Source organism: Oncorhynchus kisutch, linkage group LG10, assembly GCF_002021735.2.
Source record: "Oncorhynchus kisutch isolate 150728-3 linkage group LG10, Okis_V2, whole genome shotgun sequence".
Taxonomy (NCBI): domain Eukaryota; kingdom Metazoa; phylum Chordata; class Actinopteri; order Salmoniformes; family Salmonidae; genus Oncorhynchus; species Oncorhynchus kisutch.
Window position 1 is genome coordinate 51,900,543 of NC_034183.2, and position 13,970 is coordinate 51,914,512.

At 47.1% G+C, this 13,970-nt stretch overlaps 1 protein-coding gene across 3 annotated transcripts in view; it reads right to left on the bottom strand.

Annotated features, from left to right (window-relative positions):
- The window catches only part of LOC109897585 (MAGUK p55 subfamily member 3-like), a 28,272-nt gene extending 20,690 nt beyond the window's left edge, over window positions 1-7,582 (bottom strand). For all 3 annotated transcript variants that reach the window (XM_031833913.1, XM_031833914.1, XM_031833912.1), the window contains exon 1: window positions 7,434-7,582. The gene's annotated coding sequence lies outside the window, so the exon portion shown is untranslated. The remainder of the gene's footprint in view (window positions 1-7,433) is intronic.
- Between the last annotated feature and the right edge of the window lie 6,388 nt (window positions 7,583-13,970).

Below are 13,970 nucleotides of genomic sequence, written 5' to 3' on the forward strand. Positions count from 1 at the left end.
TTTAGGTCTCTTCATCTCATACACACCGTGTTATTCCTAAAGAGAATGTCACTGGGTGAAAACTGTTTAAGGGCTTTGCAGACAGTTTTAGGGGATCCTAAAAGTACTGCATACTCTAATGATGTGTGTACCTCTGTGTGTGTGTGTTTGTGTGTGTGGAACAGATGTGCTGGGATCTGGAGAGCGGTAGACCTTAAGGATGCCAGTACATCCTTTATAGACAGGTTCTAGCCTGCGTCTTAGACTTCCAGCCAACGCCACACCTCAGTGTGTGTGTGTGTGTGTGTGTGTTAACAAGATAGAGACGTAAAGTAGCGTGATACATTCTCAAAGCCGGGCACCATTCATCACATTGACTGCTAGCACCGTGTCCGCTGTGCTGTGGGCTCCAGGGCATGGCAAAGGAGGCTTTGTTTATGTGTGTGTGTGTGCATGCGCGTCTGTGTGTGTGTGCATGCGCGTGAGTGAGTGAGTGAGTGTGTATGTGTGTGTGCGCATGCGTGCGTGTGAGTGTGTGTGTCTGCTGAATCTGTCCTTTCTGCTTCGTCTGCCTACGAACACCAACAACATAACAACATCCTTTACACTCAAGTCTGCTGTCAACTGTGTGAGAATCATGACGATATACCCCTTTAATCAGCCATTCCTTCACTGTCAAACTGACAATGAATGCCCATAAAGCTCCCTGGTCTGTTGGCAGGGAGAATTACGGCATGTCCTGGATGAAGCAAAATGCTTATATAAAACGAAATATACCCCTCAAAATATAACAAATACTGCAACTGGAATATTCTCCCAAAACAGATGTTATATTGTGTTTACTTCTAAAGTACACTCTTAGAGAAAAAGGTGCTAAGTAGAACCATCTAGTTCTCCCTAGAACCCTTCATGTCGGGTTCTTTAGAGAACGTCCTTTATATGGTTCTACCTAGAAACTTCTATGAAGGGATCTACCAATAACCATTTTATCATCTAAAGGTTCTTCCTAGAACCCTCCATGAAGGGTTCTTCCTAGAACCCTCCATGAAGGGTTTTTACCGAGAACCCTTTTATCTTTGGAGGGTTCTTACTAGAACCCTCTGTGAAAGGAGCTTTAAATCTGCAAACAGTGATTGTGCCCATAGAAATAGATGTGGCGCACGCGCATGGAGGGCGCTGGATGTTCCCCAATGCTGGAAAGGGGGCCTGGGTGAAAAAGTTTGGGAACCCCTGACCTAATACAGGGGTGTTAGGAATCTCCAGGTTTACATGCTACATCAGTCCTGCAAGTAACATTATGCTGGCTTGCAAAGTGATGTTTAATTCCTATTGGAATCCAGCCAGAGTTAGGATATCCAACAAGTGGAATTTTAAATCACCCGCAACCTCTATTCAGAATGACTGCCATGGTAGAAAATATTAAATACTGAGACTACCTCAGTCATCTAAACTGGAAAAAAAACATCTTAGTAACGGGTGCAATAAGTCCAACTAACAGATTGGACTAGTTTAGAAAAATGTATGCTCTTTATCTTTGTGTAGCATCAAATGGATCAATCAATCAATGTACATGCAAACACACAGACATTAAAACAAACAATTCTGAAATTCACCCTGCAATAGAGCATGCTGGGAAAAGTAGAACCCTTCTTGCTTTCCAAAGAATCATCAAAGAACCCTTTCTTCCAAAAACGTGCCTTAGGATGTTCTCGTTAGAACCCTTGTCTTCCAAAACCGGTTCTTCATATCAAAACAGTTCTTGGTAGAACCCTATCCCTCCGCAAAGAACCCTTTTGGATTTGCTTTTTTAAAGAAGTGTACACACATACAAAAAAACACTGATTCCAATACAGCATCAGCATATTTCTCCCAGCTCCCCCAGCCCTCTCTCTTCCCCCTCTCCTCCTGGGGTAACCCAGGCACATGGTACAATAATGTACGGCAACGCAGAGGAATATTACACCAGGCCTACGGATCAATCCCCATCTTCACTCCTCCTTATGCACTCCATCTTTTATCCTGCCTTCACATCACAGACAGCCAGCCAGTATACTCCCTCCCAGACTTCTGTGTCCCAAACGGCACCCTATTCTCTATATAGTCCACTACTTTTGACCACAGCCCTATGGTCCCTGGTTGAAAGTAGTGTACTATTGGAATAGAGTGCCATTTGGAACGCATGTCTAGACTGTGGGCGGCATAGTGTCACTGTACTGTAGACTATATTCAGTCACTGTTGCCAGCAAGGCCAGTGTTAACACTGATGCCACCACTATCAGCCACAGCTGATTCAATACCATTGTAACGCTACTGAAAATCAACTAACAGTTTTACAGGCTTGATTAAACAACAACGACCACTTCTGCAAGTGCATCTTACGCATCTGAATTACCCCCATTACACCCATAAAAACACAGACACACACACAGGCTCAGAAACAATGAAGACAGAGGCAGATCCACTCACAGGTCGCACTCACACTCACAGATGCCAGGCAGGCACTTCAAACAGTGAGGCCTCAAAGGATCTGACTTGTTCAAGCTATACACAGAATCCTCAACATCAACTCAGCCAACCAGCTAGACAGACAGAGATAGAGAGGGAGAGAGAGAGAGAGAGTGTGAGGGAGACATTTTAAATGAGATTTGAAATGTCTTTATTCCTTTGGAACTTTTGTGTAATGTTTATTGTTCATTTATTTATTTCACTCTTGTTTATTATCTATTTCACTTGCTTTGGCAATGTTAACATATGTTTTCCATGCCAATAAAGCCCCTTAAATTGAATTGAATTGAGAGAGGGAGAGCGAGCGAGTGAGAGGGAGAGGGAGAGGGAGAAGGAGAAGGAGAAGGAGAGGGAGAGGGAGAGAGATAGAGAGGGGTGAAAGAGAGAGAGAGAGAGAACACAAGTAACTGTAATAGATGGAGCTGGAGGGGAAGAGGGGAAAGGAGGAGGTAGGCAGCAGAGAAAGTAGATGGAGGTGTTTGTCACTCACCTGCGAGGGTGTTGATGCTAAACTTCTATGTCAAACCAAAATATAACATAGTATAGGGTTGGATAACGATGCATTGCCCTGTTCTCTCTCTCTCTCTCTCTCTCTCTCTCTCTCTCTCTCTCTCATGCAAAAGACCGACACATCCATGGCCCACGTTCAAATCTCTATTGGCAGAAACAGAGCTTCCACTCGTGGAAACGGTTATACAGCATAACATATGTGATATATAAAAGCTGTATTTGATGTATTATAAGGACAAGCTGCATTCAGCTCTGCATGTACAATAACTAGCGAGGTGGAGAGCTCTTCATGTACGGTTTAAGCAGGTACAAGAATGGCTCTTTACAGGTCCAGTGTTGTAACCTAGAGTGTATTCTCCTAGTGTGCTTCAGATCCTTCCTCAGCGTGCTGGCTGCGATGCGACGTAATTACAGCAGGCTTAACTCCTACTGAGACAGCAACCAGCTCCTGAATTATGAACAGAGCGAATGAAACAGTGGGAGAGGGGGATGGAGAGATGAGAGGATGAGGAGGTAAGGAGGGGAGGGAGGATGGAATGCCTCGTTCTTGTTTAGCACCTACTGTGAGAATAGAAACTTCTATTCCCAAGTGCCAAAACCACAAGGGCGGACATTTTTCACTATGACGCTGAAGACAAAAAGAAGAGGCATGAACACAATTCTTTCTTGGAGACCAGAATGACAGTTGGTAACAATCTAACCGAAGCAGTAGGCCCTATACTCTCTTGAAAAAGTCCAGCACGAGAGCATTCTTAGAAATATGACAGTTGGCAGCTGTCCTGCTGATGCAGCATACATAAGAAGTAAAGCCAGAGGAGGTGTGGTATATGGCCAATATACCACGGCTAAGGGCTGTCCTAAGCATGACGCAACGCGGAGCGCCTGGACATCCCTTAGCCGTGGTATAATGGCCATATACCACAACCCCCCGAGGTGCCTTACTGCTATTATAAACTGGTTACCAACGTAACTAGAGCGGTGAAAATACATGTTTTGTCCTACCCGTTGTATACGGTCTCTAATACCACGGCTGTCAGCCAATCCGCATTCAGGGCTCGAACCACCCAGTTTATAATCAAGGACAACTCGTGACAAAACCCAGCATGAGAGCTACAACATCACCATTCACTTACATGTTTTATACGTGCCTATTACCTACGATGGGTATGTTTCCTTTTTAAAAGTTCCCCTCCTCCCTCTAACCGCTCCTTTGAACAGCAGAGTCAGTGGATGGGGACCAGAGACAGAGAGATCCAATTTAAATGTCTCATTTCCCTATGTGCAGAGACTGAGGTTAAGAAAGACGGGGTGTAAAATGCCTAATAAATCGAAGCACAAAGACAGCCGAGAGAATTGGAGCTGCAGAGAGAAGAGAGGAATGACGGGCTCACAGTGCCTCAACACACCACATCATCCTCTCAAATGAACATGTAAAAAAAACTAAAAACAGGCAGTTACAAAGATACACCAAAATATGAGCTTAGAAAAAGAAAGGGCCTCTAAGACATGCAGATAGAAAGACACCTGAGGACAGGGCAGGGAAACACGCACACACGGAGAGACGTGCACACACACACAGCGCTTCCCCGGCCCACATGCTGCCTGAGCAAGGTAGCAGAAGCATCAGTACCTTAGGTCGTAACCAGGCGATAATGAGGGTGTTGATTAGAGGCCTGGATATACCTGACAACCCACAGGAGGCTGCTGAGGGGAGGACGGCTCATAATAATGGCTGGATTATAGTGAATGGAATAGTATCATGAGTTCGACACCATTCCATTTATTCCTTTCCAGCCATTACTATGAACCCGCCCTCCCCAATTAAGGTGCCACCAACCTCCTGTGCTGACAGCAAGGTTGTAACCTTGGCCTGGGTAGATCTGCCTCAGCCTCTCTCTTGGAACAGCAGGGGTCTCCTAGTCTGACAGGCACCATACTGTGTGACAGACACCATACCGTGTATCAGGCACCATACTGTCTGACAGGCACCATGCTGTTTGACAGGCACCATGCTGTTTGACGGGCACCATACTGTGTGACAGACACCATACCGTGTATCAGGCACCATACTGTCTGACGGGCACCATGCTGTTTGACGGGCACCATACTGTGTGACAGGCACCGTACTGTGTGACAGGAGCCGTACTGTGTGACAGGCACCGTACTGTGTGACAGGCACCGTACTGTGTGACAGGCACCGTACGGTGTGACAGGCACCGTACTGTGTGACAGGCACCATACTGCTCTACAACCCCATCGCCCCAGGCAACAAGATACAGGGGTCATAAGCTTCTACATCTGCATTGCTCGCTGTTTGGGATTTTAGGCTGACTTTCCTGTACAGCACTTTGTGACATCCGGCTGATGTAAAAAGGGCTTTATAAATACATTTGATTGATTGATAGGCTAGAGTATGCCCCGGAAGAAACACCAGCAGAACATTGTCATCATCCTCATCATTTTAACCACCAACCACATCAAAGACGACCATCCATACTGTAGCAGAGATTATAATGACTCTACGAGATTTACCGAAATAGAACAGAAGCCAGCATACTGGATAGGAGCAGTGTTAGCAGGGGACAAATTAGCAGTGGACCATCCTAGGTGAATATGGATGTTTAACATCTTTACAGCAGTGAGAGGAGCTTGGTCCCCCGCTGCACATAACTGCACATACCATAATGTCTCTCTGTCTCTCTGCTAACAGACCCAGCACCATTTGTGCCTTCTCTATCAACACTGCATCCACAAGAGCCCCTCGGGCAGGCTACTACAGTACAGCCACCGTATGCTACCTGCCCTACCGGGCCCCTTTTTTAGAGTGTTACGTACTCCTCAACGTATGCTGTCGTTGTCCTTCCAGCGTCGTCTCAGCAAACGACAGAGCAAAGATTTCGTGGCTGGGCTGATGATGTTGGGTGAGAATACAGCATGAGGAGAGACTCAGAGGGCTGCTCCAGTGGACACACTGTACCGTAGACTAGACGCTCAGGGATCTATGGTTGTAGTCTGCGCCGCCAAATGCCGAAACAAATCTGTTTTAACAGATTACCGTTTGGAGAAGGACGAGTTCACGGTTTGGGGCAACACTGCCTGTCCCACTTTTAGGGTCAAATGCCTCCGTTCTGAGCCTGTGGGTTTACATTATGCATATGGCGGGAAGTGACGTTTACAAAGCAGGCACCAAATGTTATGTTGCAGGCACCGAACGTTAGGTTTGCAGGCACCAAAGTGTAATGTTGCAGGCACCAAATGCTGTAGAGAGTGGCCTGATGCCGATACCAAATAGCTTCCAACTAACTATGTCAGCACATCAACATGCTACACAACAGTCAGTGAGTGGGGGATGACACGAGGTGCATACAAACTCTAAAATCAGTGAGTGATGATAAACCTACACCCCCCCTGCACCCACGTTCCCCTGCCACCACACTGACTAAGTGATGAGCAGTTTCACACTGACAGCAATGATCAATAATGAGGCAGACTGTGTCTTGTCTAACACCTCTGCTCTACGATACTGGACAAACACTCAACTAATCCACTGCCACTAAACAGCGTGGACAGCAGCGGTTAGCATACTTGGGTAAGGTCCAAATGTGCCCTTCACATGCAACACACGTTACCCCTCACTACTAGCCCCTCAATCTTCCTCTAATCCACATGTATTTTACAGCAGCTGGGACATGGGCCTTGTCAAACAGCCAAAACCCCTGTCTCTTTTGTACAATCACACACACGCACGCACGCGCATGCACACACACACACACACACACACACACAGGCACGCACACACAGGCATGCACACACATGCGCATAAACGCAAGCGCGCACACACACACACACACAGGCACGCACACACAGGCACGCACACACAGGCATGCACACACATGCGCATAAACGCAAGCGCACACACACACACACAGACAGACAGAGAGGTGACAACATCAGGGATCTCATGTTGAGAACACACAGGAGAAGTAGCAGTGTGGTCCAAAGAATCCAAATACCATTCATCATGTGTAATATGGAGGGAAACCTTCAGTGTTGACATTTCACATCCTGCTTGCTGCATGGTGTCAGTCAAACACACCCCGTCCCTCTCCTCTTCTCCATCACGCACTAAAACATCCAGACCGTTCTAATGGCCAGGCAGGCTCACTTGCTTTTTCCTCTCTTCCTCTCCCTCTCTCCATTCCCACTTCCTCTGTCTGCGTAGCATCCTCTGCCTGATGCGCCCTCTCTCCCTCTTCCTCCCTCCTTCTGTCATCCTCCTCTCTCTCTGCAGTGCTACGATGCTCTGCGCTCCTCACATCGCCGGCCGGCCGAGATGAGCCACAGAGTATTTTCCTCTAGCTGACGCTTCACAGACAGACTAGAAACACAAAACATCAGGAGCCGACATGACAGTAATGTACACACATACATTTCCTTACCGTTCTCTCTGTCTCTCTGTCCTCTCTCTGTATGTGTCTCTCCTTCCTCACTGCAGCCACACTGTTTCTCTCGCTCCGATTCCTTCTCCGGCTTCAGCGCTCACAAACCTGCTGCTACAGAATGTCCGCCTCCTCCCCTCTCCATCTCTCTCTCTCTCTCTCTCTCTCTCTCTCTCTCTCTCTCTCTCTCTCTCTCTCTCTCTCTCTCAACTCTCCCCTCCCCTCACGGTCCTCCCTCCCCTCCCCTTCCACCAGATCTCTCACTCTACCCCTCTCTCTCTCTCTCTCTCTCTCTCTCTCTCTCTCTCTCTCTCTCAACTCTCCCCTCCCCTCCCCTCACGGTCCTCCCTCCCCTCCCCTTCCACCAGATCTCTCACTCTACCCCTCTCTCTCTCTCTCTCTCTCTCTCTCTCTCTACCCCTCTCTCTCTCTCTCTCTCTCTCTCTCTCTCTCTCTCTCTCTCTCTCTCTCGCTCTCTCTCATTCTCTCTGTCCACAGCATCAGACAGCTTTGGAGCTGTATTGGAGCTGACAGCTGGGATCTTTATATTGCTATCTGTTATGGCATATACAGGGCATTCTCCTCCATTAGCCCTCTCCTCCCTCTGTTTTCTCAATCCCTCTCTCCTATCCTCTCCCCTTCTGCCCTCCTGGTTAATTGCCTTCACCCTGCTGTCTTCGATACCAGCACATTCTCTCTCTCATTCACAATCAGTCTAGAGGATGAAAAAGAGTGCTGTCCCCTCCCCCTCTCCTCCTGTTGTCGGTGCTGTGGCTGCTGGCTGGCTGAGGCTATGGACGATGGCTAGCTAGCGGCTGCTTCTCCTTTGTCCGCTGACGTGCAGCTCTCTCACAGAGACACACAGCGTCTGAATAAGGGGTTCCCCCCTGTATTCTCATGGTAATAAGTGTTGTCTGTGTGCTTTTTTTTTGTCATGTGAGGATTTCTCCCAGGGTCCTCGGGGGTAACAAGTGACACAGCACAGAGAAACACACCCACACACACACAAAGACAGTCATAATTCTCAAATAAAGAAACACATACTTTATTTAACCAGGCAAGTCAGCTAAGAACAAATTATTATTTACAATGACGGCCAAAACCCTGACGACACTGGGCCAATTGTGCGCCGCCCTATGGGACTCCAAATCACAGCCGGATGTGATACAGCCTGGATTTGAACCAGAGACTGTAGTGACACCTCTTGCACTGAGATTGCAGTGCTTAAGACCGCTGCGCCACTCGGGAGCCCAAACAAACAACATAAACACACCTACACACATCAATAAAGGATGAAGATGTGACCGACAGCCATTCCTCTGTCTTCGTGTGTTCTCTGTATGTTGTGACTCTGTGCACTGACACTGGCGCAAGCACACACACACACCCACGGACAAACACGCTGTTGCTGTCGTGACCAAGAATATGTGTGCATATCAGCATCATGACACCCCTGGCCTCTGAGAGGTCACATGGTATGAGGGGTGTCCTTCCTGCCAACAGACTTCGTTAATTACAGCAGAGGTCGTTTTGGGCCTCTGGTCTATCTGATTCACAGGTATCTGTTAACCTCATCCTCTCTGGGGAGAAAGGATGGACCAATGGAGGGATTTGGAGTGTGTGTGTGTGTGTGTGTGTGTGTGTGTGTGTGTGTGTGTGTGTGTGTGTGTGTGCCGTCAATAGAAAAAGAGGCATTACCATCTGTGCTGTACATTATGTGCTTGTCTGTTTCTTCATAGCATCCTTCTCCCCCTCTCCTTTCCTCAGCCGGCCCTCCATTTCACACACAGGTCGCAGAGACTTGGTCTGCGATAAACATGTGACACACTGATATCTCGGTCTACAAAGACAACTTAGGGAGAGAGGCACCTGTCTTGTGTTGTTTCTATGATTCATATCATTCAGGTTAGAATGAGGAAGAAGGATTCAATGTCTCATATGACCCGGAAGTATTCAGACCCCTTCTTTTCCTCCACATTGTGTTATGTTACAACCTTATCTAAAATGAATTCAATAAAACCATCTTCATCAATCTACATATAATACACCATAACGACAACGTGAAAACAGTTGTTGTTTTTTGTGCAAATTTAAAATAAAAAGCAAATTAAGTATTCAGACCCTTTGCTGTGAGAATCGAAATTGAGTTCAGGTGCATCCTCTTTCCATTGGTCATCCTTGAGACGTTTCTACAACTTGATTGGAGTCCACCTGTGGTAAATTCAATTGATTGGGCATGATTTGGAAAGGCACACACCTGTCTATAGAAGGTCCCACAGTTGTCAGTGCTTGTCAGAGCAACAACCAAGCCATTAGGTCGAAAGGGTTCGTCTGTCCGTAGAGCTCCGTGACAAGATTGCGTCGAGGAACAGATCTGGGGAAGGGTAACAAAACATTTCTGCAGCATTGAAGGTCCCCAAGAACACAGTGGCCTCCATCATTCTTTCAGTTTTTGACGATTGCTTACACACTGAAAGGGAATGCTTAGACAAAAGCATCAACACCTTTCGTAACCATGACTTTAACAAAGGCACCAAAAGGTACAAACCCATTTTCTTCTTTGCACTTTGTTTGCAATTCTGCAACACACTTGCAAAACACTACACCATGTTTCTTATATTAGACACTTTGTTCAAGAATGAAATCTCGTGCAATCGGGAAAATACTTCTATTCAAATTGCAAAACATACCTGAAATTGGCAACACGCACACACACATGAAAACACTTCTACAGTAATTGAACACCAATTAGTCTGAGCCTCAGCACTACAAATAGACCTCAGGTAAGATCACCTCTTTGGTGAGAACTTTGCAAACATGGAGGTAGCGAGAGGAAGAGGAAGAGAGAGAGGAGTGGGAGGAGGACGAGGACAAGAACAAAGAAGGGGACCAGGCAATAGACAGAGACATTTGTCCGACGACATTAAGGGCTACTTTGGTGGACCGTGTCATAAGTCATGTCCTGACGATGAGGGAGGCAGAGAGTCCAGCCCAACCTGAGTCGCTACACGGTAGAATCCATAATACGGACATTTAGACTGGAGAACAGGTATGTCTTCAACGTTCTACACTAGACTGTACCTATGGAATTGTTGCACATCATCACAGTACAATACAATGTAGTCCTACAATATGAGGTCTACGCTCCTCAGTGAACAGGAAAATAGGTATAGTGCTGTGAAGTACATGTAATACAGTTTTGATGTTACTGTGTACAGTATGACAGCCTGTAGCTTGTAGTTTTGACTGAATGTGTCTGACCCAACCCACCCCCCACCACCGTAGACATTGTAGTTCTGTGTTTTGAGTTACACCATATTCACAGTACAATGTGTGCATTTTCTGTTACAGAGAGTCCTGGACGTTGATGCAGCTGCACATCCTCATGAGTTCATTTCCATTGATGAAGCAGGGGGAATGTTACAAAGCCGTTGTGAATGTCTCTGGGCCGCGCAGGGGGAATGTTACAGAGCCGTTGTGAATGTCTCTGGGCCGCGCAGGGGGAATGTTACAGAGCCGTTGTGAATGTCTCTGGGCAGGGGGAATGTTACAGAGCTGTTGTGAATGTCCCTGGGCCGCGCAGGGGGAATATTACAGAGCCGTTGTGAATGTCCCTGGGCCGCGCAGGGGGAATGTTACAGAGCCGTTGTGAATGTCTCTGGACCGCGCAGGGGGAATGTTTCAGAGCCGTTGTGAATGTCCCTGGGCCGCGCAGGGGGAATGTTACAGAGCCATTGTGAATGTCTCTGGGCTGTCCCCGCGCAGGGGGAATGTCCCCGCGCAGGGGGAATGTTACAGGACAAAGAGCCGTTGTGAATGTCTCTGGGCAGCGCAGGGGGAATGTTACAGAGCCGTTGTGAATGTCCCTGGGCCGCGCAGGGGGAATGTTACAGAGCCATTGTGAATGTCTCTGGGCCGCGCAGGGGGAATGTTACAGGACAAAGAGCCATTGTGAATGTCTCTGGGCGGCGCAGGGGGAATGTTACAGAGCCATTGTGAATGTCTCTGGGCCGCGCAGGGGGAATGTTACAGGACAAAGAGCCGTTGTGAATGTCTCTGGGCCGCGCAGGGGGAATGTTACAGGACAAAGAGCCGTTGTGAATGTCTCTGGGCCGCGCAGGGGGAATGTTACAGAGCCGTTGTGAATGTCTCTGGGCCACGCAGGGGGAATGTTACAGAGCCGTTGTGAATGTCTCTGGGCAGCGCAGGGGGAATGTTACAGAGCCGTTGTGAATGTCTCTGGGCCGCTCAGGGGGAATGTTACAGAGCCGTTGTGAATGTCCCTGGGCCGCACAGGGGGAATGTTACAGAGCCGTTGTGAATGTCTCTGGGCCACGCAGGGGGAATGTTACACAGCCGTTGTGAATGTCTCTGGGCCGCGCAGGGGGAAATATCACCTTGTGCACCGCCATTAGTCTGCAAGGAGTTCTCCATCACCATGCCACCCTCGGTCCCTACAATACTGCAACACATAATCATATTTCTGGATGCATCACCATGCCACCCTCGGTCCCTACAATACTGCAACACATAATCATATTTCTGGATGCATCACCATGCCACCCTCGGTCCCTACAATACTGCAACACATAATCATATTTCTGGATGCATCACCATGCCACCCTCGGTCTCTACAATACTGCAACACATAATCATATTTCTGGATGCATCACCATGCCACCCTCGGTCTCTACAATACTGCAACACATAATCATATTTCTGGATGCATCACCATGCCACCCTCGGTCCATACAATACTGCAACACGTAATCATATTTCTGGATGCACTACATAATACAGTTGTACAGGACGGACCAGAGCAGCCCAGGTTTGTTGTCATCTGGGATAATGTTAGTTTCCACCAGGCTGCTTTGGTCAGGGACTGGTTCACCAACCACAATAACTTCACAGTTGTACAGGACGGACCTGAGCAGCCCAGGTTTGTTGTCATCTGGGATAATGTTAGTTTCTACCGGGCTGCTCTGGTCAGGGACTGGCTCACCAACCACAATAACTTCACAGTTGTATACTTGCCCCCTTTACTCCCCATTTCTCAATCCGATTGAGGAATTACTTTCGGCTTGGCGTTGGAAAGTGTAGGACCGCCAACCACATGACCGCCTGCCTCTTCTGCGAGTAATGGAGAAGGCATTCGGAGACATTGAGGTGGGGTCAGTCCAGGGTCGGATACAAGGCAATATTTTCCCCGTTGCCTAGCCAGGGATGACATTGCTTCATGTGGATGAGGTGATGTGGCCAGACCCTAACAGAAGGCGTGATGAGGTGATGTGGACAGACCCTAACAGAAGGCAGGATCCATAAACCATCCACCTCATCCCTTACAGTCCATTACAATACTTTTTGTTTACCATTGCACTGTAATTTTACTGTAATTATTTTAGTTTCCGTGAGTTTACAGTAACATATAGTATTGACATAGTGTTATATAGTATAGTGTTTGTGTTGTTTTAGAAAGCTGCGATGGCAAAAGCTGTATATATATCTTTCTGAAGCCTTTCTATGTTTGTGTTGATTGAAATGTGAGTAGATGTACTGTACTGGAACAATCTTTAACAGAAGCCTGTATGAGAAAATGAAAAAGATATACAAAGTACTTGTAACGGCGTTCTTCGTTCGTTGAAAGAGAGTCGGACCGAAATGCAGCGTGGTGGTTACTCATGTTTTTAATGAAAAAAGTGACGGTACATGAAATAACGAATAAATACAAAAAAAACAACAAACGGAACGTGAAACTTATTACAGCCTATCTGGTGACACTACACAGAGACAGGAACAATCACCCACGAAAGACAAAGTGAAACTCAGGCTACCTAAATACGGTTCCCAATCAGAGACAACAAGAAACACCTGACTGATCGAGAACCGCCTCAGGCAGCCCAAACCTAACTAGACACACCCCTAATCAGCCGCGATCCCAAATACAACAAACCCCAATACGAAATACAACACGTAAACCCCTGTCACACCCTGGCCTGACCAAATATATAACGAAAACACAAAACACTAAGACCAAGGAGTGACAGTACTAAAGACAGCAGTGTTTTGTATAAAGTACATCAGTGTGTTGCTGCTGCTTTGAAAGAGTAATTAAAATGGTGCGTCACGGCTGATGAAAGGAGCGGACCAAGGTGCAGCGTGGTGAGCGTACATGTTCTTTAATGAAGAAAAAGACGCCGAACAAAACAATACACACTACAAAAAACAAAACCGTGACGCTTAAGGCTAAGTGCCATAAAGAAAGTCAACTTCCCACCAAGACAGGTGGGGAAAAAAGGCACCTAAGTATGGTTCCCAATCAGAGACAACGATAGACAGCTGTCCCTGATTGACAACCATACACCGGCCAAAACATAGAGATAGAAAATCATAGAAACACAACACATAGAAATGCCCTCTCCAACTCACGCCCTGACCAAACCAAAATAGAGACATAAAAAGGATCTCCAAGGTCAGGGTGTGACAAGGTGTGTCTCATTTTGTTGCAAAATGCAATTTTGAAAAATGATTGTTAGGTTT